Source organism: Cynoglossus semilaevis, chromosome W (genome assembly GCF_000523025.1).
Source record: "Cynoglossus semilaevis isolate Cse_v1.0 chromosome W, Cse_v1.0, whole genome shotgun sequence".
In the NCBI taxonomy this organism is placed as follows: domain Eukaryota; kingdom Metazoa; phylum Chordata; class Actinopteri; order Pleuronectiformes; family Cynoglossidae; genus Cynoglossus; species Cynoglossus semilaevis.
The window spans coordinates 15,751,366-15,762,132 of NC_024327.1; the positions used below are offsets into that span (position 1 = coordinate 15,751,366).

The following is a 10,767-nucleotide window of genomic DNA, read 5'->3' on the forward strand; positions in this document are numbered from 1 at the left end:
GGTAATTTGCCTGTTTTCAAGGTTTCAATCTGCGTTACTACTTCATAACCTGCACAATTTTGTCCCATGCGTACAATATGTTTCCGTTTTTTAGTGGCATGTCTGTCAAATCTGTTCTTGGTTTATACATTTTCTCTGATTCAGCTAAGCAATCATGAGGTTCTCCGTCCTCAGGAGTTGGTAGTAGTGTAGCAGGATTAAGTGTTGTACATCTCTCTATTTCTATATGTGGCTGTGATAACAGAGTAGCCATGCAATGTAAATATCTTGCTGGTGAAAGGAAATACATTTTTGTTTGTAATATGAGTGCCGCTACTGCGTGAGGCACTTTTAGTGTAGTTTTGTGATACAAAACTACATCTGCTGCTGCATGTACTGCTTGTGCCAGCGGTCTTTGTTTGGATCCATGCTTCTGTGTCAGCACAGAAGTCATAAATCCATTTTTACAGTCCACCATCTGGGTGAACGGTTTAGAATAGTCAATACAGAAGTATCAGTTAACGCTTGTTTTATCTTTACCAAAGCTTCTTCTGCTTGTGCATTCCAAATTAGTTTATCATTCATTGCTTTAGGAGTTCCATGCACTAAATCTTGCAGTGGTTGAACTTTTTGTGAATACCCTGGGACCCACAGTCTGCAATAATTACAAAGTCCTAAAAAGGACATCATCTGCTTTTTAGTTTGTGGTTTGTGTGCACTTTTGATTGTTTGTTCCACTTTGCCACATTGCTCCGCAAAACCATACTATGATCCCCTTCTTTTTGTTTCTTTTGTTTCTTTTTAGTAGGGTAAAGTGGTTCCTGATTGTCAAACTGATTTGTGTTTTCTTTGGGTAAATTTGGATACAACTGACTAGTTTGTGGAGGCTGTGAATCTAGATATGGGGGTGGATTTATTACTGGGACCCCTCCTACAGCCTGTTGTTGTTATTTGATTCTGCTCCATCTGTAACTGCACTTCTGCTGCAGGCTGAGTGTGTCGCACAGGAACATAATCGTCATATTTTTGCCAATTCAGTGCTTCTTCAATTTTTTTTGTTAGCACCTTCTAGTCTTTTCTTTGCTTGTTCCAACCACTTTTTTGCCATTACTTTTTCATCACTTTCCTCCTTCCTTCCCTTTACTCTCACCTTTAGAGTTAATCCATCCATCCATCCATCCATTTTCATCCGCTTATCCGTTACCGGGCAGCAGTCGCCACCCAACTCACATTGCACCGTACCTAAACCTTCCTGCGGGTGGTGAGTCCACTGGAAGGTACCAACCGCCCTAACCGGGATTCGAAATTGTCCAGGGGGTGAATCCTGGGGTTCCACACCAATGACAGAGACATCTGGGCCAAAAGCGCCACCCTTTAGAGTTAATTTGAAGACTATCTTCACGTGATTTTAGTTGTAATCTTCCTTCAAACTCATACTTCTTTTTCCATTTAGTTAAATATTTTGCCGACCCTGGATGATATCTATCCATGAATTTACCATCCCCTTCTAATTCTTCCTCTTTCTTCCCCCCACAGTAATAACTACAACAATTTCCCATTGTCTATATGAACTATGAACAAGAACAAGTATAGGAAGAATGCCTCTATTGGGCTTCAGTGGGTTCCACCGTGACAAGCTTCTACGGCCAGTATAGAACTGGACGCGGTCACAGTCTGGGAGTATACCTCAGAACCACAAAGAATTTTAGACTTCCACTTAGTTACTCTCCAATCACTCTCACATTCATTGAGATCCGGCTCTGGGACAAACCTGGACAGAGGCTGGATGAATCTGTGTCTTGTCTTGGTGAGGAAGTGTTTGGGTGCAGTCGGTGGGATGAAGCCCAGGTCTCCAGGCCTGTGACGGGCTAGTTCAAATCAGACACTTAAAGACGAACCAGGAATTGTTTTTCTGTGAGGACAGAAGAGAGACAACAGGAGGGACAAGATCAGTCTAGAACAATGTCAGTTCTTACTATTGGGTCCAGACTGACCTGGTCCAGTCAGGTTCCTCGCAACATTTGGCCAATTTTGATTTTAGAGTGCCATTTTCTCGTTTGACAGCCCCTCCACTAGCACGGTGGTATGTGCAATGTTGCCTGAGATCAATGGCGAGGAGTTTAGCGATTTGGGTTATTGCAGAATTGACAAGTGTGAGCCATTATCGCTGCTCAGTTTGATTGGTATTCCCTATCTGGTAATGATTTCTGTTAGCAGGGCTTTTGCTACCACTTGACTGCTTTGACATTTAGCTGGACATGCTTCTACCCATTTGGACCACATATCAACCATCACCAGGCAATATTTCTTCCCTTCTGCTGGTGATAGTTTTATAAAATCCATCATCAAATGTTCAAATGGTCTGTCTGGTGGTGGGTGAGCTGCATTTGTGATTGTTTTTGTTTTTCCTGCGTTTTGTGTTGCACAGACCATACATGATTGACAGAACTTCTGTGTATGAGCTGAAAAGCTTTTGGTGAACCAGTGTTGAGTTATGGCAGCCAACATTCCCCCTTTTGACACATGGTCCAATCCATGTGTCAATTTTGCGACATGATGAAAGAAGGGTTTTGGTAGGCATGGTTTGTCATCAGGTCCTCGCCAAACATCGTCAGTCTGTGTGGCACCACAGCGTCTCCACAATGTCTTTTCTTGGTGTGTGGCAAAGGACTGCATTGCTGTAAGGGAGCTGGGGATAAAAACTGGATTTGAAACCAACAAAAAAAAAAATCAGAGACGATAGGTTGGAGTGCAGCTCTTTTTGCAGCTGCATCAGCTCTTGCATTTCCTAGGGAGAGTTGTTAGTATGAGCAAGACATTCGCAAACAGCAATTGAGAGTGGGAGCAGGATGGCATCTAAAAGATCTGTAACTTTGTCATGGTGGGAGGTAGTTTGTAAAGCAAGTTTTAGATCAGTGAAAGACTGTTCAGCTTCCGGGGTCCATATGATCCTGTCTTGCGAGTGTAGATCCTTGCTATGAACGAGGGAAGCGAGTGGAGCTTCAAGAATGGCATAGTTTGGGATGAATTGTCTGCAATAAGAACACACGCCAAGAAATGACATCATGTGTTTCTTTGTGATGGGTTTTGGAAGATTTTATATCGCATCTACCCTTTTGGGTGAAAGAGTTTTCCCTTCTGAAGTGATGACGTCCCAAAAAAAACAACCTTTTCCTGGACAAATTGGAGTTTCATCCAACAACAGAGCAGTGCCCAGAGAGAGAATTAGAGATTCCAGGCTTTGTCTGAGAGCGTTGTTGTAAATGGTAGGGCTTTCACAGTAACCCGGACACAGACGAGTGACTGTGTAGCCTCATCCATTGAAGTTAAAGGCAAACCAGACTTGACTTTCTGGATGGACTAGAACGCTAAAGAAAGCATTTGAACGGTCGACCACAGAAAACAACTTTGCTTCAGGTGGAACCTGAGACAGGATAGTGTAAGGGTTTGGAACATTTGGGGCTCTTGGTTGGACAGCTACATTTACTGCCTGTAGATCCTGGACAAAACACCATTCTGTTGGTTGGTTTTTATCCCTGATTTTCTTGACAGGGAACAATGGCGTGCGCACTGGAGAGTCGTCGCAGGGAATAATTACTCATGCTGCTTTAAGAGATTCGAAGACTGGCGTTGTGCCATCGATGGCTTCTTGTTTATGTGGATATTGAGCCTTGCAAGATATGAAATCAGATTTCAGAGTGATGACAACAGGTTCATCTTTGATGAGGCCAACATCACACTTACTGACAGCCCACAGTGACTTAGGGATGTCCTGTAGGGCCGTGATTGCTGTAGTTTGGTCATTGGACAAAAAGGAAAAAGATGTAGAAGTGCTTTTAGGTACCAGCTGGATTGTTCTTTGAGTGTGCACACCAGATTTTAAGCTTTTTGAATAACACTGCAGTGTTAGTGAAAAGAAAATAGATCGATCAGATGTCGGCTGCATGCTGACATGATTTCACAAATAGGCCCAAATCTTCCCATTTATCTATTGTGTGTTTTGCAAGTGAGATGTATTGGACTGAATTGTCCATATTGTACATGTTATCTTGGGCTGGTGAGAGAGAGACTGATATGGCGCATTTATGATGTGTCCAGTAGATTTTTGTCAGTGTGAGTGTGTCAAATCTGTTCTTTAACCAAACTTCTTCATATGGTTCATCATGTTCCAGTGACACGTGAGAAGTGCAATGCAGATCCTCTGGTGTCATGAAATCTGTTCCATCTGTTAAAACTGATTACTAGCTTCTGTGACCAGGTCAAAAGCAATTTCTGATGGTTGTAGTTTCCATTGATATGCATACGCCAGGTCTGGGGTGTAGTGGACAAAGGAGTGTGATAAGCATGGGTTCAGGTCAGATAGTTTGTGAACTTTGTCACAGTCTGGGGTTGAAATCAGACAAAGGCCTAATTTGCACATCAAGTCCCTGCCCATCAGGTTAATGGGGCAGACTTTAGAGAGCAAGAATGCATGTTTGAAGCTTGTATTCAACCTTCTTCTTCTTCTTCTTCTTTTTCTTTCGGCTTTGTCCCTTTTTTTTCAGGGGTTGCCACAGAAGATCATTGATTTCCATCTCTCCCTGTTCTCTGTATCTTCTACTCTGACTCCAACTATCTGCATGTCCTCCCTCACTGCATCCATATATCTCCTCTTTGGCCTTCCTCTCTTTCTCCTACCTGGTAGCTCCATCTCTAACATTCTTCTACCAATGTATCCACTGTCCCTCCTCTGCACATGTCCAAACCATCTCAATCTGGCTTCTCTAGCTTTTTCTCCAAACCTTCCTGTCTGTGTTGTCCCTCTAATGACCTCATTCCTGACCCTGTCCATTCTTGTCACTCCTAAAGAGAATCTTAGCATCTTTAACTCTGCCACCTCCAGCTCCTCCTCCTGTCTTCTGCCTATTGCTACTGTCTCTAAACCATACATCATGGCTGGTCTCACCACTGTCCTGTAAACCTTTCCCTTCACCTTAGCTGACACTCTTCTGCCACCGATCACTCCTGACACTTTTCTCCAGCTGTTCCATCCTGCCTGTACTCTATTCTTCACCTCTCTTCCACAGTCTCCGCTGCTCTGAACAGTTGATCCTAAGTACCTAAACTCCTGCACCTTCACCACCTCTGCTCCTTGTAGCCTCACTATTTCACTGTTCTGCCTTTCGTTTACACACATGTACTCTGTCTTGCTGCGACTGACCTTCATTCCTCTTCTTTCTAGTGCAAACCTCCACCTCTCTAGGTTCTCTTCTAGCTGCTGCCTACTCTCACTACAGATCACAATGTCATCTGCAAACATCATAGTCCATGGGGACTCCTGTCTGACCTCATCTGTCAATCTGTCCATCACCACAGCAAACAAGAAGGGGCTCAGGGCCGATCCTTGATGTAGTCCCACCTCCACTTTGAAGTCTTCTGTCCTCCCAACAGCGCACCTCACTACTGTTGTACTATTCTCATACATGTCCTGCACCAAACTAACATACTTCTCTGCCACTCCTGACTTCCTCATACAAAACCACAATTCCTCCCTTGGCACTTTGTCATATGCCTTTTCTAGATCTACAAATACACAATGCAGCTCCTTCTGACCTTCCCTGTACTTCTCCATCAACATCCTCAAGGCAAATATTGCATCTGTGGTACTCTTCCTAGGCATGAAACCATACTGTTGTTCACAAATCTCCACTTCCTGCCTCAACCTAGCTTCAACTACTCGTTCCCAAATCTTCATTGTATGGCTCATCAACTTTATCCCTCTGTAGTTGTTACAACTCTGTGCATCACCCTTCTTATGAATTGGCACCAGAACACTTTTTCTCCACTCATCAGGCATCTTGCCAGTCTCTAAAATTCTGTTAAACAAACCAGTCAGGAAATTTACTGCCACTTCTCCTAAACACTTCCATACTTCCACTGGTATGTCATCAGGACCAACTGACTTTCCACTCTTCATCCTCTTCAGGGCTTTTCTAACTTCATCCTTTCTAACCTGATCTACCTTCTTCCTACTAGTCTCTGGCTCCTCGTTTCTACTTTCCCTTTCATTTTCCTCATTTAACAACTCCTCAAAGTATTCCTTCCATCTTCTCAGCACACTTTCCTCACTTGTGATCACATTCCCCTCTCTGTCCTTAATCAACCTCACCTGCTGCACATCCTTCCCAGCTTGATTTCTCTGTCTCGCCAATCTATACAACTCCTTTTCTCCTTCCTTTGTTTCCAAACTCTCATACAACTCCTCATATGCCTTTTGTTTGGCCTTGGCCACTTCCCTCTTCACCTCCCTTGTCCTCTCTTTGTACTCCAGTCTGTTCTCTTCTGTTCTGTCACTGTCCCATCTCTTCTTCGCTAATCTCTTTCTCTGCACACTCTCCTGGATCTCCTCATTCCACCACCAGGTCTCTTTGTCCTCCTTTCTCTGCCCAGAGGACATACCTAGCACCTTCCTACCTGTCTCCCTCATCACTGCAGCTGTAGTCTCCCAATCATCTGGGAATATCTCAACACTACCCAGAACTGCCCTTACTTCCTTCCTGAAGTCTTCACAACATGTCTCTTTCCTTAGTTTCCACCACTTGATCTTCTGCTCTGTCTTCACTCTCTTCCTTTTTGTCACCTCCATCGTCATTTTACACACTACCATCCGATGTTGTTTGGCTACACTCTCACCTGCCACCACCTTACAGTCTCTAATCTCCCTCAGATTACATCTTCTACATAGAATATAATCTATCTGTGTGGACCTGCCTCCACTCTTGTAAGTCACCCTATGTTCCTCTTTCTTTTGGAAATATGTGTTTACCACAGCCATTTCCATTCTCTTTGCAAAATCTACCACTGCCTGTCCTTCTACGTTTCTCTCCCTAACACCAAACCTGCCTATCACTTCCTCATCTCCTCTGTTCCCTTCCCCTACATGACCATTTAGGTCTGCTCCAATCACCACTCTCTCTCTCCTGGGGATACTCTCTACCATCCAATCTAGCTCCTTCCAGAACTTCTCCTTTTCTTCCAACTCACAGCCCACCTGTGGGGCATAACCACTAACAACATTAATCATCTCTCCTTCTACTTCTACCTTCACACACATCAACCTGTCTGACTCTCTTTTCACCTCTACCACATTTCTTACATATTCTTCCTTTAGGATCACCCCTACTCCATTTCTCTTCCCATCTGAACCATGATAAAACAGTTTGTAGCCTCCTCCAATGTTTCTAGCCTTACTGCCCTTCCACCTGGTCTCCTGCACACACAAAATATCTACTCTTCTTCTCTCCATCACATCAGCTATTTCTCTACTTTTCCCTGTCATTGTACCTACATTCAAAGTTCCAAACTTCAGAATAACACTTCTATTCTTAATCTTTTCTGTTTTTCTCCTAACCAAACGCCCTCCTCTTCTTCTCTGTCTCTGACCAACAGTAGTCCAATTTCCATCAGTGCCCTGTTGGTCAACGGCACTGTTGGCGGTCGTTGTTAACCCGGGCCTCGACCGATCCGGTATGGAAATCGTTTTATTGATCTGCATATTTGATTTAGCTAAATGTTTTACACCGGATGCCCTTCCTGACTCAACCCTCACCATTTATCCGGGCTTGGGACCGGCTTCGTGTACCCTAGTGGCTGGCTTGTATTCGACCCATCTGCACATTTGAATGGGATGGTAATGTTTTCTCTAATTGTTTGACCTGATGAACCAATAGAGTATACATAATCCCCACTTAATTTTGCTTTTTCAGAGAATTCGTAGGCTTTTTTCACAGAACGTGTTGCTCCTGAGTCAACCAAGAATACAACATTTTGGTCTGAAATTGACATGTATGCTGAGGAAATCTTTTGTAATGATCAGATATGTACTGAACAAATGTTAGAGTAGTTGCGTAACTATTGTTTTCAATAGGTGGTTCATTAGTTTGCACAGCATGTACGTGTGGGTATGGTGCACTGATTGGTTTGCTTGGTTTGATGAGTTGTACCTGTGACAGTTGTGTTTCCAATGTTCTTGTTGACCACAGAGGAAAAAGGAGTCATGTGGTATGTGGCGTTTTCTTATGCCAGTGGTTATGGCGCCTGTATCCTCTCTCTTTCTGTTTATAATGTGGTTGTTGTTGTTCTCGGACTATGTTGCACATGGTTATTGCTGCCATGTGAAGCTCTTTCTGTGTTGTCTCTTCATTTTTCTTTTTGTTATGGGTTAGTTGGTTATGAGCATGTATGGCATGTCTGCGAAGTTCGGACAGGCACGCATCATTCCAACCAATGCATGATATTTTAACAGCTGAAGCAATATCTGGTTTGAGTCCACTCCAAACAGAGATGAATTTCCCATATATCTGGAGAATCGTTTGATCCACCTGGTGGTTGAAGGCCGCTGTCGGTGTTGAATATATATGTTAGACGAGTGAGATATTCGTCCGGGCCTTCTCCATCTTTTTGTTTGCAAGCAGAGATTTTTTCCATGTTAATTTTTACAGGGAAGGCTTCAGTGAATGCATGACAGAGATGGTGGACAGCCTCTCTATAACGCACATTGGATTCATCTTCCCAGGTGACGTGTTCACAACGGATGTCAGCATTTGGGAATTTCCCTGCTATTTTCTGCCAGTGTGGTGGTTTGGCCCAATGTCTCTGTCATTGGTGTGGAACCCCAGCATTCACCTCTTGGGCAAGATAGAATCCCGGTTAGGGCGGTTGGCGCCTTCCAGTGGACTCACCACCCACAGGGAGGGTCAGGGGGGATGCACGGTGCAGTGTGATCTGGGTGGCGGTCATGGAGACTACTGCCCCTGCAACCCGGTAACGAATAAGCGGATGAAAATGGATCGATGGTTGGATTTCTGCCAGGCTGTGGGTGTCATCTTGGTGATCAAGGGTCTTTTTAGTTCGTTCATGGTGGGTTTAAATTCTTGACAGAATGTGGAAAATTGCTCAGCAAACTTTTTACTTGATGTTGTGGGGTTGGGTAGATGTTGTGAGGCTGTTGTGATGTCAGCAGCGGTCCATGGTCGGAAAATGAGAGCTGCGCCTTCAGGTCCAGATACTTCCACTATGGGCATGTTAAAAATCGCATTTTGGTTGGGATGATGCAGTCTGTGTGCAATTGGAGAGGAGGGGGTGGTCGTAGGGTTTTGTGATGGAATAGGCCCTTCAGGATGAACTTTTTCTGAACTTTTTCCTTAGTTTTTCTTCTAACATTGATATGTTTTTTAAACTGAGGGATCCCCCTATTGGCCATCCAAACTCAGTTGCCCAGGCATTTAATTATTTCAGACCTTTATCCCCATATTTCCTTCTCATAACATCCACAATCGGCCCTACCGGAGGTCCAACCTCATCGGAAACCTTGCTCCCCATATTCAGTGTGGAGGCCGTGCATGACTATACAATACAGACGTCTCTGTAAGGAACCCTTCATTTAAGCTACAAAGTGATAAAAAACGAATCGCTCCGATTTAATGTCGAGTGTCTAAGTGATCTAAAAAGCATACCACATTCGTTTGTGCTACAAGTGGTAACAAAAGCAAACCCATGGATTAGATTGTGGCTAATATGAGAAATGGAAATATTATGTCAAATTAAAAACTTTTTTAAAGAAGCAATTTTGATACGTCAATATTTCAGTGCTCACCAGATGAACTTCGTTGAACCGCATTCGTGGAATCCCAGCGGCAACGATCCGGAGCGTCCTCAATCAGTCCCTCCCTTTTCAGAAAAGTTTTTCAAAGTTGGAGGCTGGAAACCCTTTGTTGTTCCAGGATGGTCCGTTGCTGACCGCGCTCTGTCCCGGACGATTCCCGAGGGATCCCACTTCTGACACCAAATTGTTGTGGAAATTCTGCTACTCCTGGTGAAGAATGAAATAGAGACTTCTGCTGGCGGACAAGGTGTTTTATTTTTGTTGCAAGGAAAAGGTCTATCGTCATTCAAGTGGCTCGAGTGAAGAAGTACTCCAAGTATGGGGAATCCTGAACAATTACACACGTGGACAAAATTGTTGGTACCCCTCAGTTAAAGAAGGGAAAACCCACAATTCTCACTGAAATCACTTGAAACTTACAAAAGTAACAATAAATAAAAATTTATTGAAAATTAAATAATCAAAATTAGCCATTACTTTTGAATTGTTGATTAACATAATTATTTAAAAAAACAAACTAATGAAACAGGCCTGGACAAAAATGATGGTACCTCTATAAAAGATTGAAAACTATTTGACCAGAGTGACATGATTAACTCAGGTGTGTCCTTCAATTGACATCACAGGTGTTTCCAAACTCATAATCAGTCAGTCTGCCTATTTAAAGGTAGACAAGTAGTCACTCTGCTGTTTGGTGAAAAGGTGTGTACCACACTGAACATGGACAACAGAAAGCGAAGGAGAGAATTGTCCCAGGACATACGAAAAAAAATTATAGACAAACATCTTAAAGGTAAAGGCTATAAGACCATCTCTAAACAGCTTGAAGTTCCTGTGACAACAGTGCCTCATATTATTCAGAAGTTCAAGACCCATGGGACAGTAGCCAACCTCCCTGGACGTGGCCGCAAGAGGAAAATTGATGACAAATTGAAGAGACGGATCGTTCGAATTGTATCCAAAGAGCCCAGAACAACCTCCAAAGAAATTAAAGGTGAACTCCAAGGCCAAGGTACATCAGTGTCAGATCGCACCATTCGTCGTTGTTTGAGCCAAAGTGGACTTCATGGGAGACGACCAAGGAGGACACCACTGCTGAAAAAAAATCATAAAAAAGCGAGACGGGAATTTGCAAAAATGCATGT

The 10,767-nt window shown here is 43.4% G+C and overlaps 1 long non-coding RNA gene across 1 annotated transcript in view; it reads right to left on the reverse strand.

Moving 5' to 3' along the window:
- Positions 1-1,223: 1,223 nt before the first annotated feature.
- The window catches only part of LOC112486363 (uncharacterized), a 28,381-nt gene continuing 18,837 nt past the window's right edge, over positions 1,224-10,767 (reverse strand). Inside the window, exons 2-3 of the long non-coding RNA XR_003048785.1 lie at positions 9,614-9,829; positions 1,224-1,891 (exon numbers count right to left, since the gene is read on the reverse strand). This is a non-coding gene — a long non-coding RNA (uncharacterized LOC112486363). The remainder of the gene's footprint in view (positions 1,892-9,613; positions 9,830-10,767) is intronic.